Source organism: Quercus lobata, chromosome 6 (genome assembly GCF_001633185.2).
Source record: "Quercus lobata isolate SW786 chromosome 6, ValleyOak3.0 Primary Assembly, whole genome shotgun sequence".
In the NCBI taxonomy this organism is placed as follows: domain Eukaryota; kingdom Viridiplantae; phylum Streptophyta; class Magnoliopsida; order Fagales; family Fagaceae; genus Quercus; species Quercus lobata.
This window is the reverse complement of record NC_044909.1, coordinates 12389372-12404180: the sequence shown is the minus strand read 5'-3', so window position 1 is coordinate 12404180 and position 14809 is coordinate 12389372.

Sequence of the window (14809 nt, the reverse complement as noted above, 5' to 3'; positions counted from 1 at the left end):
TTTTAAATCCTTTATGAGATTTTGTGTTACCAATATTTGCTATAGCTCAATTTGTTGTATAGTGGTGGAACTACTAAGTGTGTATTTTGGTTTCTACAATGAAAATGGTTGGTTTGAGATCTCTAAATGTGACAAGAATTATTTGTGAAGTTGTGAAGTTGTGAAGTTTTGTTTAATGGTGGGGAGCAGAATTTTGTGTTGGGCAAGAAACATAGGCAACCACAAAATTTCAGAGGGTGGTTAGAGATGATCACCCGGAATGGAAGTGGTGACTGGATGGTATGGATGATATAATATATTAAGTAAATGTTTTGAGTTGTTGTGAGAGTGAATATTATTTTTTCACTTTAACATTAGAGAAATCGTTGCATCAATAATAAAATTTATATATTATTTTTATTAATATATTTCATTCTATTTTTCTCCTCAAAATTTTGATAGAGATGGTAGTAGTTTCAAAGCATGCACAAGTAATTTATTCATATTAATTTTTTCCTATAAAGTTTTATCCTCTCATCGTCACCATTATCTACTCATCAATATATTTTAGCATACCAATTACTTGTATTGGTACCAATTAATGAATTTCCAATAGGTTTAATTCTTTTTCTTGGTGATAGGTTTCAAATTTGCTACATAGAACGTTTGGTCTTTGTTTTCCTTTTTGTTCTTGAAAAGAAATAATAATTTCATTGTTAGATGATAGTTGGAAATATTTACAAATTTTCAATTAGTCCAAAAATTTGATTTTCCAGGTTCCAGGGATGAAGGAGATCAAGATTTCAAAGGCCAATTTGATGTAAGCCGTGGCATTTGTGATGGGTGGAATTCAGGAAGCTTGCAATGATATTTAAATCTTTTAACAGTATCATATTCATAATACCAAGTTTTGTATTTTTATATTCACAGTATTTGATATATTGTTTTAACCAATCCAGTTGATTGTATTAGTTGCGGTGGAGGTTGGTTATTATGGTCAAATCAGAACCAAAGGCATGTGGATGAAACTCTGAAGTTAGTAGTGGATTTAGTGCAAACAACCTGTACACTTGCTGTGGAATATATGGAAGCTTAGAGAAATAATCAGTCTAGATAGCCTGTTGAAGGGTGTACATGGCCTCTGTGGATTTGGGGCTTCAAGCAGTAGAGATAGAGTGTGAATTTAAAAGTCCAGTAGATGAAGTAAAGTTAGCTGGACCTACCAATTTGAGTATTGGCCACATCCTTAATGATGTTAGACTACTTGGTAGTTGGTTCTTCTATTAGGAATATATTTTTCTCTTGTGGCTTTCCTTGAACAAACAGATTAACAGAGAAGATAGCATTTGAAGCAAAGAACTGGCTGGGTTTGCTAGACAATGATGTATTGGATGGAGGAGCGTCCCCCATGTATTAAGACTCTACTAAACAGTAATGTACCTACTCATTGAAAAAAAAAAAAAAAAAAAAAAAAAAAAAAAAAAAAACCCAAATGTATTTGTAGCATTTTTCAATGGAATTTCTTGCTTCCTTTCGGCATTTTTACTATAGTGATACTCCAAAAAATTTTAAATCAGATTTTTTTTTTCTATTAAAAGTTGTGCTATTACCCCAATCCATTAAAAATCACTACTCATGTTTTAGTTTTAAAGTTGTAATATCTATTGGACAATATAGTATTTTGTGTTTAAATGCATTAATAAATATTCGATATAAACTAAAATTAATAAAATTTTCTTTTTAAAATCTTATTTTCAATAGTTTTCCCGTGCATCGCACGGGTTAGCGACTAGTTTTACTAAAAACTGAAAACAATAAAAAAATATTTTCCGGTTATTTTTCATTAATGAAGATACTATGCATTTGCCTTGATGCACTGTTCATGTCCCATGAACAGTGCACCAGGCACTGTTAAAAAAAAAAAAAAAAAAAGCGTCTGCGTCAATCCAAATGAAGCTTTAGCCCATGTAAAGTTGTAAACATTTAGGCCCTGTTTGGATTTTTTTTTTTTTTTTTTTCATCACTCATCACTTCTCACTCAATTTTCGTCACTCATCACTCATCACTTAAAATACCCCAACTCTCTACACGAAGTCTGTTTGGCACCATCACTCAACTTGTCATCACTCAAATTTTTCAACTGTTTGTGGGCCCCATACCTGTAACTTGGTGCAGCTTTTACTTTCTTTCTTTTTTTCTTCCTTCAACCCCCAGTACCCAAACTCACCGAACCCAATGAAAAAAAAAAAAAAAAAAAAAGGATGAACAAGACCAGACCAGACCCGACCCAGCGTGAAAGGGAAAAATAAAAATAAAAATAAAAGAAGAAGAAGAAGATCACCTAGTGTGAAAAAATAAAAAAATAAAAATAAAACCCAAACTCCCAAAAAAAAAAAAAAAACTTAATGAAGAAGACCAAATCCCAATGTGAAAGGGAAAAGAAAAGAAGAAGAAGCCACCTAGTGTGAAAGGAAAAAAAAAAAAAAAAAAAAGATGAAGAAACCAAACTCACCGAATCCAGTGAAGAAAAAAAAAAAGGTCAAAAGTTGCGGCTAGACTCTAACCGTGGGACCCATTATATAGTTTTAATTACGAAAATGCCATTGAAAACAGAGTTATAGAAACTGAAAACACAATCCATAACTCATCACTCAAAAATCAAAGAATTAAGTGATGGAAACAAAAACCAAACAGACTTCTTAACCATGGGTCCCACCATTTTTGAGTTATGGGTGATAGAAACAGAATTATGAGTTAAGGAAACAGCAAATCCAAACAGTACCTTAGGATCTGAAAATCCCTAAACATTTAAGAGATTTTGAGAGATTTGGGAGAAATTGGAGATGGTATCATAGTAACTCTTTTAGCTGTTAGAATCATTTTCTTTGCCCACAATGAGGTCAGACGGTAACCGAAAATTTTCTAATCTGCTTTTTTTTTTGGCAACTCATTCAAGCCATTTCCACCAATATCAAGATGATGCTAGTTTGAAAGATCCCACATGTTTTCACGCAATTCAGTCAGGGGCGGCGGTATAGCCAATTCAGGGGGTTCAAATGAACCCCCTGACTTCAATATATATATATATATATATGTAAAATATTTTTTTGTTAGTTTAATACCTTAATTTATTCTTAAAAATATTTTTTTGCACACCCTGACTTAAATCTTGCACATCTTATTGCAAGTATTTTCAACTCTAAGAGTAAAGATTAAGTGTTTGTAAATTGTAAGTGTAATTCTTTTTTATAAATTTATATTATATGTGTGTGAGTGTGTCTACTATTGATTGTGTATATTACTTTTTGTTATAATGTTATTTGTATAAATTATGATGTGTATGGATGTTTGTGTATACAATATAAATATAATATAACTTTATATAATTTAATAATTAGGAAATAGAGAGGGTTTTTTTACTTGTGTGTGTATTGTTATTATATTATAATAACTTTTTGTTATAAAGTTAGTAAAATTCAAGAAAAAAATTGTAAAGTTAGTGATTGTTCAAGCATTTGATTGGTTAAGTAGACACGTCGTGTATAATTTTATGTATGAATGAGTGTGATTGTGTGCGTCAATAATTAATACGGAGCCAATGAGTTGAGATTAGTCATTTAGTGTGCATTTGGCTCCAAATTAAAAGGTCAACTTATTTTACTATTTAATTTATTTTTGCTAGTATTCATGGGCCACACTATACTTTTTTGTATTATTCATAGGTCTCACTATACTATTTTAACTAACTTTTTTTACCTTATCTACAGTATTTTCAGTAAAAAGTTTTCAGTTTCAGTAAAAAAATTTCAGTTTCAGCAAAATAAACGGATCCCAAATAGACCTTTAGTCTAAAATATTTTTTATAAAAGCAAAGTCAAATAGATAATAACAACTGTATAAAGATAAATATGTTAAATAAACTTAACAAAATAAAAATGATCATAGGCTCATAATTACCCACATTGGCAATAAATACTCGTAACGAACTATCATGTAAAATTCCAAATTTGAAAATTAGCTTGTAGAATAAAATTGTAAAACTTCACGTATTATTATTATTATTATTATTATTTTGTCAATAATTCGATATATTCAAGTTCTCTTTTTATTAAAATTTTTTAATGACCCCCTAAACAAAATTCTTGGAGCCGCCACTGAATTCAGTAAGAGGATGACAATTTGACATTATCAATATTTGTAAAAGGCAGGGAGCACAAACTGATTCAGGTAATTGAAGTATGAGAGAGATCTATGTGCCGTAACTGTTTCAAATTGCCAATTGAATCAGGTAGTTTAGTGATATGATAAAGTGAAAAAGAAAAGCACTAGTAAGAATTACAGTTTGCACAACAAATTTGGGAGAAATTTGGAACCCGTTTAACGGTATGGACTATTTTACAACAATATCAAAGAATTAGAGATTATACTTCAAAACTATTTTGAGAGATGTGGCAAACGTCAAGGACCAACATGGTAATTAAAGTTGCAATGTCCATGCAAAGGATTGATATGGATTGCAGGATTGGTAACATTTATTTCTAGAAAAATAAGCCACGCAGGTCTATAACTTAAAATTCAAATTGGAATCCAACTAAGCAAATGACACAGGAAATGGATATAGGATAATTAATGTGGTTCTCATCATCAATTGTTGATGGTAACATATGCACCATTAGGTCCACCACAAATTTTTCTCATTTTGTTTGGCGCAGAAAGCCAGCATGACTCTTAGTAAGCTTCCTCAACATTCACATGGTCAATTTCAACATTGATTTCCTTTATTGGTTCAATCAGATTCCCACTTCTTTCTTCATTTATTTGCACATCTGTTATAGGATTGAGATATTATCCTTTCCTGCTCTTGAAAATTTCTTCATATTGAAAATATTTGGCATACCAACCAATTAATAGATTGGTTCTTGGTTTGAAAATGACTGGCTATCAGCAAGTATCAACCGTTTAATTCTTAATTAATGATTTGAGCATCCTCCTCACATGTTTGGATAACATCAATTAAAGAATTGGACATAAGCATGGTGCTTGATAATTAGAAGGTGATCTTTGATAATTTTTTGAGGTGGATTACCTTTGGCATCTTCAACTTCACTAATGCAAAATCTTGAATTTTGTAGCAAAGTGAGAGTTAAAAGACAAAAGAGGAGAAACAGACTATAAACAAAAACGAGTGAAGCTAAAGTCTAAAAGAAGTGGGGGCTATTCAGCAGAAAAGAAAGAAAGAAGTGGGGGCAATAGGTAGGGAGGGTAGGGATATTTAATGGGGTTTTTAATTACCAGTAGTAAATAGAATTTTTTTTTTATTGTTCAAATATTCAAGGGTGTTTGGTTCGTCGTGATGTTACATTACACTATAATATTACATTATTGTAATTTTACATTAATAAAATCTCAATACAAGAATACAACATCACATTCTTTAGGAAGGTGGTGTGATATATTTTGTAATTTTAGATTATGGTAATGTTAGAAAAAATAAAATAAACAAAAAATTTTATTTGAAAAGGAAAAGAGGAAAAGAGGAGATGGACAAAATACTGTGGGTGGTTGAAGAAATGGATCCTTTGGTCCCTACTTGAAATGGTCACTATTTGATGGTTCAAATTGCTACACCATTTAAGTGTGGCACTGTATGTTGTTAGATTCTAGAAATAGAATCCTAACCGTGAAAAGAATTCTCGACATGGAACTATATATATTGTTAGATTCCAAATATTAAATTTTTACTTTAAAATAGACTCTCTCCTTTTCAAATGAAGTGGATGACAAGAAAAATGAAGATTCATAAATTACTCAAATCTTTAAAAAAAATAAAAATAAAAATAACAAAATGAAGTGGATGACAAGAAAAATGAAGATTCATAAATTACTCAAATCTTAAATTTTAAAAAAAAAAAATGATTGTCTTTATGTAGATCTATTTCATTATTCATATTAAATATTATAAATATAAATATTGGAGATTAATATATTTTTATGATTCAAATTAAATATTATAGATATAAAGATTTTTCTAGTGTCACATAATTTAAAATATAAAATTATGTGAAATTTTATAATTTATAATTTATTAAAACCATAAAATAAAAGTTTAACCGTGAAATATACTGGAAAAAGTTTAAATCGCTGTAAAAGTTATCATAAAAGTTATAATGGAGAACTTGCGACCCCTCAGCCACATTTCTTAGTACAAACAAAAGAAGCATTAAAACTTTAGTTCTTAGATCCATGTTATCCCAACACCAAACCACATGGGAACTTAAATGCTATTTGCACTATTTATGAGCAGATAAGTAAGTACCCACTGTATTTCTAACTTAAGCAATAGAGAAATCAATTGCCCTAGTTACGTATTTTCTTGAAAGAGAAAAGAGGACAGGTAAATTACTTCGGGTGGTTGAAGAAATGAATCCTTATGGTCTTTATTTGGGGAAATTATTGTGTAATCCGGAGTACCATAAATGCATACTCCCTCCTCTCACATGAATGGTGGGTCCCACTAATTAAATTTATGGTGGGACCCACCATTCATGTGAGAGAGGGGAGTACGCATTTATGGTACTCCGGGAGTACCTAATAATTTTCCCTTTATTTGATATGAATATATTTGATTTTGCAAATTAAAAATTATTAAATTAGGATGTATCTGTAAGCGACTAAATTTCTCAGTTCGAAATGAGTCAAACAGGTAAAATAGTTTCACAAATGCGAATTTGTATTGATGATTGTGTGGTACAATTCTCTGTAATTACAAAAGAGTTATCATCTGATTCGATCTCCTTAAAAGACTTGTTGATTGGATTTGTAGTAATGTGATTTCGATTCGAACACGCAATGTACTTCAATTTGGCTGAAGAATGGATTGAAAATCTTTGGAACAGAATTACAATGAATCTCTGGTTATGAGCTTGTTGGAAATCCTTTGTTCTTCACGTTCTTCGTGTTTTTCGTGTGTTCTTCGTCTTCGAAGGTTTGTGGTGGAAGTTCTCCGGGGCTTTAAAGGCTTGAATCCGTGGAGTTTCACTGATTTGTGGTTGTTTGAGGTTTCTGGAGGCTTTTGAGCTTGATTCCAGTGACCTTTGAGATCTAGGCAGGTAGTTTGGATGATTCTGCTTCGAATGTTCTTTGTATTTGAAGATTTGTGGTGGAAGTTCTTCGGGGCTTTGGAGGCTTGAATCCGTAGAGCTTCACTGATTTGTGATTTGTTGATGTTTTCAGACCTTTGAGCTTGATTCCCGCAAACTTTTGGATCTAGACAGATGATTTGGATGATTCTGCTTCGAATGTTCTTCGATTTTGGGGTTGAAGTTCTTGAAGTTCCTGGAGGCTTCAGGGCTTGATTCCAGTAGAGCTTTTTCACTTTTGAATTCTGGTCCCCCGAATCTTGGTCCCTCTGAATCTTCGTCCTCTGAATCTTGGTCCCTTCTGAATTCTGGTCCTTTCTGAATTCTGGTCCTTCTAAATGTCTCAGGAAGGCTTCTATTTATAGGAGTTTTGGGGTGGGTCAGCGATACGTGGCGGAGCTTGATTGGTGACACATGTCACAGCTTGATTGGTCCGCTTAAGTCATCGCTTACACGTGCGAGGTTGCTTGAGTCATCGCTTACACGTGCGAGGCTGCTTGAGTCATCGCTTACACGTGCGCTGATGCGTGATTGGTTCTTGCGTGACACTTGGCAAATTTCTGTTGGCTTCTGAATAGTGATAGAAAAACCTAGCAGCAATACATGGTGTTCTGTAATTGGCTGTATTTTGTGGACTTGTTAATGTAACGTGTCAGCTTGTGATAGGTCGGGAATTTTCCCTCTCTACAGTATCCAATGCCACATAATTTAATATATATTAAATGGTGTGACACTATGTATGTTGTTAAATTCCTGAAAATAAATTCTTAATCATATAATGAATTCTTAGCATGACACTTTATATACTATTAGAATATGAAAATTAAATCTTAACCGTAAAATAAACTTTCTATTTCAAGTGAAATCAATAAATGAGAACAATAGAGACATGTAAATTATTTCAATCTTAACAAAAATGATCGTATTCATTTGAAATTATTTTATTTTATAATTCAAATTAAATATTATAAATATAAAAATTTATCTTGTATCAAGTTATCTAACATTTTAAATAACCTGGCATTTTATAATCTATACTTTATTAAACTAATATAATAAAATAAAATTTTAATCGTGAAGTATTAACGAAATAAAAAGAAAAAGAAAATCCTAATTTGCTGTAAAAGTTTGGTAGGGGATAAGTAAGTAATTAATATGGTCAATGCCCAAAAACTTTTGTCAAGAGAGACTTCTCTTAGGATACACTATTCCCTCAAGAGTGAATATTAATTGATTGAGGGAATAGTTACATTTGTACTCAAAGTAAGAGCTTGAGCCTTGTACAGCTTAGCTTCAGCAATTGCTATGTGCCTCAATGTGCTGACCAGGGACCACATAAGGAAAATTGTTTTCAGTGTGATGACTATACAAGTAAGTTCTTTTTTTTTTTTCTTTTTTTTATACAAGATAGAATTTCTACTATAACTTAATCTAAGTATATATGTATGTGAAGTTCCTTCCTGGAGACTTGAACTCCGTCCCTTATATATCTTCCACACCCTACAAGTACTTATACTTGTGGAGTGACCAACGCACCAAAGGTGTGCGGTGGTAACCATACAAGTAAGTTCTAATCTTGAATCCCTGTGAAAGTTGCACTTATAAAACATCTTTTGCTTTAAACTTAAAATGTTTTAAATGCCATCTACCATGTTATAATTGTAATTTTATTCACTACGTACTTAAAATAAATAGGTTTAATTACTATTTTGGTCTTCAAGATTTGTGATATGTTTTAAAATAGTTCCTAATGTTTAAAATGCGTCAATTTAGTTCTTAAATTTTTGGTGTTGTGACAGAATAATTATTGTCATTAAGTAATGGATGAAAATAAAAATAAAAAAAAACATAGCCCATGGCTAATTAAAATACTAATTTTGATGTCACTTAATTAAGATGTCATGCGTAAGATGCCATACGGCCTTAATTCCCTCCCCCCCCCCCCCCCCCACCACCCCCAAAATAATAATAATAATAATAATAAGACAGTCCATGTAAAGTCCTAAACATTTAGGATCTGAAAATCCCTAAACGTTAAAGAGATTTTGAGGGATTTGGGAGAAATTGGAGATGGTATCATAGTAACTCTTTTAACTGTTAGAACCGTTTTCTTTGCCCACAATGAAGTCAGACAGTGATTGAAAATTTTATAATCTGTTTTTTATTTTTTTGGACTCATTCAAGCCAGTTCCACCAATATTAAGATCTAGTTTGAAAGATCCCACATGTTTTCACGCAATTCAGTAAGAGAATGACAATTTGACATTATCAATATTTGTAAAAGGCAGGGAGTACAAACTGATTCAGGTAATTGAAGTATGAGAGAGATTTATGTGCTGTTACTGTTTTAAATTGCCAATTGAATCAGTTAGTTTAGTGATATATATGATAAAGTGATAAAGAAAAGCACTGGTAAGAATTACAGTTTGCAAAACAAATTTGGGAGAAATTTGGAACCCATTTAACCATATGGACTATTTTGCAACAATATCAAAGAGTTAGAGATTATACTTCAAAACTATTTTGAGACATGTGGCAAACGTTAAATACCAACATGGTAATTAAAGTTGCAATGTCCATGCAAAGGATTGTTATGGATTGGTAACATTTATTTCTGGAAAAATAAGCCATGCAGGTCTATAACTTAAAATTCAAATTGGAATCCAACTAAGCAAATGACACAGGAATTGGATATAGGATAATTAATGTGGTTCTCATCATCAATTGTTGATGGTAACATATGCACCATTAGGTCCACAACTTTTTCTCATTTTGTTTGGTGCAGAAAACCAGCATGACTCTTAGTAAGCTTCCTCAACATTCACATGGTCATTTTCAATATTGATTTCCTTTATTGGTTCAATCAGATTCCCACTTCTTTCTTCATTTATTTGCGCATTTGTTAGAGCATCCGTAGCAGCTGTTGCAAAAATTATGTCATTTTATCACACCAAAAGCCAACTTTATTATTTTACCACATCATTTTACAACATCTTATTTATCAGATGTTTTATCATTCAATTCTATATATTAAAATAATATTTACTACACATTAAAATAATATATTATCTCATTCCCATTATCATCAACAACAGCCACAACATCAACGGCACAACCACCAGCCACCAATATCCACTACTGCAACAACACCTCTACTACAAACCAACCACCACAATTACTCACCAATATCAGATCAACCCAAATTGCAACAAAAAAAAAAAAAAACCCACAACCAGATAAAGGCAAAGTGAAAGGCGGACAGAGAGGAGAGGGAAGAGGGTGAGATCGACGGCGGCATCGCGGTGAGATCACCTACCAAACCCAAACCTATCACCAGCTAAACCCACTTTCAAGTTCACACCACCAAGCACCACCTTCAACCACCAAATCCACCAACCACTGGCCGCTGTTAAAACCCATCTCCACCGAGCCTAACGCCGTAGCGACGTTCTTGAAGGCGATGGTCAATGATGGTCTCCGCGGTGGTTGGCGATGGTCGGCGATGGTCTCCACAGAGCGTGGGTCTACGGTGGTTTATGGTTTTGGTTTGTGGTTGTGGTCTCAAGTAATGGATTTGTGGGCTGAGTTTGATTTGCAGTGGGGGTGGTTGTGGGTTCCGATGGAGTGGTGGGTTTACTACAAGTTTTTTGGATTTAAGTTTTGTTGAAGGATTTGGGTTTTGTTGCTGTGGATTTGGCTAAGTTTTGTGGCCAATGGTGGTTGTGGGTTAAGATATGGTGGTGCCGTGGTGGGTTTGTTGGGTTTTTTTGGATTTGGGTTTTGTTGCTGAGGTGGTGGTTGTGGTTGGCTGAGGTGGTGGTTATGGAGGATGACGATGATTGGCCATCGCCGCCGCCTTCTTCTTGCTCACGTCCGATTATGAGAAGAGGAAGAACACGGGTTGGGAACTTGGGAGAGAGAGAGACAGATTCTGAGAAGGGAGAGAGAAAATCAAATAAAGAAATGAGAGGAGAGAGAAAAGTTGGATAAAATAGTATTTTTCAGTTTACCATTTGTGTCCGTACAGTTGCAAATTTGCAACAGTACGGACACAAATGGTAAAAATTTGGCACATATAAAACATCCGATGGGAGGTGTTTTTTGTGTTTGGTGTGGCAAATGTGCCAAATATTTGACATTTGGCACATTTGCCACATCTGCTATGGGTGCTCTTATAGGATTGAGATATTATCCTTTCCTGCTCTTGAAAATTTCTTCATATTGAAAAATTTTGGCATACCAACCAATTAATTAGTATCAGAGCTAGCTCAACAGTGAAAGTAAATGATGCGGTCGTTTAAAACTCCAAAGAAAAAAAGGCACTCAAATTTTAACCAATAGGGTTATTATTTTTCATTATAATAGTATTAATTAAGCTCAAATATTAGCAAATAAATAAAATAACATTTTTTATCGAATGAAAAAAAAGAAAAAAAAATGCTATGTCCACAACATTTTTCACAATACTTCCACAACAAATCTTAAGTGGTAGGTTATTATGTACTATTATTGATGACAAAAATGTAATTTCATTGATGGGTTCAAATTAAAACCAGTATCAACTTATTACCTAGGATTTGTTGTGAAAATATTATAAATGTAGCACTTCTAAAAAAAAATGTAATACACAAAAATTCACAACATTTTTCATAAGTTGAGTTCACAAACTTTTACTAGTTTTTATCTAAGTCCATCACTAACATCACTTTTTTATTTACCACTATCAATATGTTACATCAACAAGTGTGAAAAGTTGTCAAATTTTTTGTCTATAGACTTTGTAAAATAAAAAAAATAAAAAAATCTACGTGATTCTACGTAATTTTGCATCTAAAACAAGATAATAGAGTTTAAGTAATATTTATTTTTAATAAAAAAATTATATTTAAATATATAAAATACCTCAATTTATTATTTATTATTACTAGTAGTAAATAGAATTTTTTTTTTTTTTTTTATTTATTCAAACATTCAAAGGTGATTAGTGGTTAGTTCACTGTGATGTTACACACACCGTAATATGACATTAATGTAATCTTAATACAAGAATATAACATCACATTATTTAGAAAAAATAAAACAAACTAAAAAACTTAATATCACATCTTCATAATGTGCATCAAATTAAAAACAAACCACAGCAAACCAAACGTCTCATCAATGTATTTATAGAGTACAACGTTATATTGCCTTGCAACACCAATATGAGCGTAAGTCTAGCCAAATAATTATATATTATTTTGAAAACTAATTAATATTATTATATATTACCTAAATAATTATATATTAAATAAGTAATAAACATATAATTATGATTAATATATATAAATTAAATAATGAATGAACATTTGTATAACCTTGATATTAAGGTAAAACAACTATGGGCCTCCACATCCAAGGCTGATTTAAGGTAAAACAACTTACTAAAACTAGGATCCGTTTGGTACATGTGTTTAAACAATTGTTTTCAGTTTTTTAGAAATACATGTGAGTGAAAAAATGTGTGAAAAAATGTGTAATGTTGTTTAAAAACTGAAAACATGTGTTTAAACTTGCGTACCAAACAGGGTCCCTCAAAAAATAAAATATAAAAACTGGATAAAATAACTAGTCTTGTAAACTTGATTGCGTGGGCCTTATTGGCCAGTTGGCAAAGTTCAACCCAGCCTAGTTTCAGCATCATTCGATCAGCATTAGATAGTTTTGAATCCACCAGGTCTAGGGATGGCAATTTTGCCCCGCCCCACTTAACTCACCCCTCCCCGCTTCACCCCGTACGGGGATGGAGCAAGATTTTAGCCCCACCCTTCCCTGTCCCCGCCCCATGTTGCTAAGGGTTATAATTATAAATTTTTCATACCCTAAAATCCTACTATTTAAACAAACATATCAATATTAGCTTATTTTATTCTACCCAATGTGGTTCTCCGCCTTTATTTTGTTATATATGTTTTACTATGAGATTTTTTTTTTTTTTTTTTTTTATGATTGTCTTGCTAAACGCTTGGATATATTATTCAATTTTTTCTAAAAATTGATCTGATTTGATGTGATAAATTTAGTCGTAATTTCAAGTATATTTTTATTAATGAAATAGGTTTCATTAAAAAAATTATATTAGTTGTAGGACAAATTAACAAAATGTAGAGTTTTATGGGGTGGGGCAGGGGTTCGCGGGGCCCCAAGGGGCAGGGATGGGGTGAGAAAGTTTTCCCCGTCATGCAGAGCGGGGTGGGGATGGGGCAAAACAAAACCATGCTGGGCGGGGACGAAGATCCCCTCCATCGGCCCCATCCCACCCCATTGCCATCCCTAACTATGTCCCACCCAAACCGCCAGAATTTTCCATCATCCCTCAATTTTATCTTGTTCTAAATTTTAGAACATTTTGATCCATTCAACCCGTATTGGTCCATTTCACTATATTCTACTCTATAATTAGTTGATATTTAAATGAATCATTATTTTTTCCAATACTTATTTTTTTCTATTACTTCACTCACATATAACATTTTATTATTATTTTCCTTTAACAATTTGTTTTTCTTGTTTATTTTACTCACATATGGCATAGTTTTTTTTTCTTTATTAATTTTTTTCTTTACTTTTATATATATGATGTCATTTATTTATATCATATAATGATGATATTAAAAATGTGCATTATTTGATTTTTAATTAATAATTTGATAAGGTATAATATCATCTTATGCAAACTTAAGTATATAAACTTAGGTAACTTTGAAATAGTACGCTAAAATAGATGCGTATTGAAATATTCTGTTTCAATAAATAAACTGCGTAACAAAATTATTAATTAAGAAGAAACAACCCAAGTGGTGTAGACCCGTGAGTTTGCATGGGAAAATTTTAGCCATGTAACCGCTCTTCATTTTATTCCAATTGGTGGGTGCCTCATAATATTAGCATTATTGGTGTACCAAAAGTCAGAGCGAATGAATGCTCTTAGCCATTTAATTCGTTTTGACCCAAGGAGAAAAAAATAAAATAAAATAAAGGCTAAACGTGTTGCGAACACACATTTTCACTTATGTCTGTATACACGCGTGAAAAACAATTGAAATTGTACAACACATGAATTCAATTATTGTTTTTCGCATCTGTGTACAGATTTGTGAAAAAATGTGTGCAATTAATTAAATTTTTAAGGCAGCCGAGAAAACAATACATGTACGAAGTTCAACATCAACCTTAAATTTGTCTCTCTTTTTTTCTGGTCATGATTTGTCGTTCTTGTTCAGCATTAAGGCCCGTTTGGTTGGGGTAAAAATAAGGAGGAGGAAAAAAAAAAAAAAAAAAAAGAGAGAGGAAAATAAGGTAGAAAATGGAATTTTCTCTTGTTTAGTTCAAGAGAGAAAATAAGAGAGAGAAAAATGGTGCAGAAAATAATCCCTCTAGACCCACATAATTTTGTCCTTCCAATTTGGGAGGAAAACTAAGGAGAAAAGATGATGTGGGTAATAAATTACACAAATATCCTCACCTTTATTGCACTCACCCACCCTTCACTTTCCCATCTCTTCACATAATAGTCAATTCATATAAACTACATTTTCCATCCTCCCACTTTTCTCTCAAACCAAACAAAAGAGTTTTCCACCCTCCTTTCTTTCCACCCCTTTAAACAAACACACATGAGGAAAATCCAAAACTTTTCTATCCTCCCAATT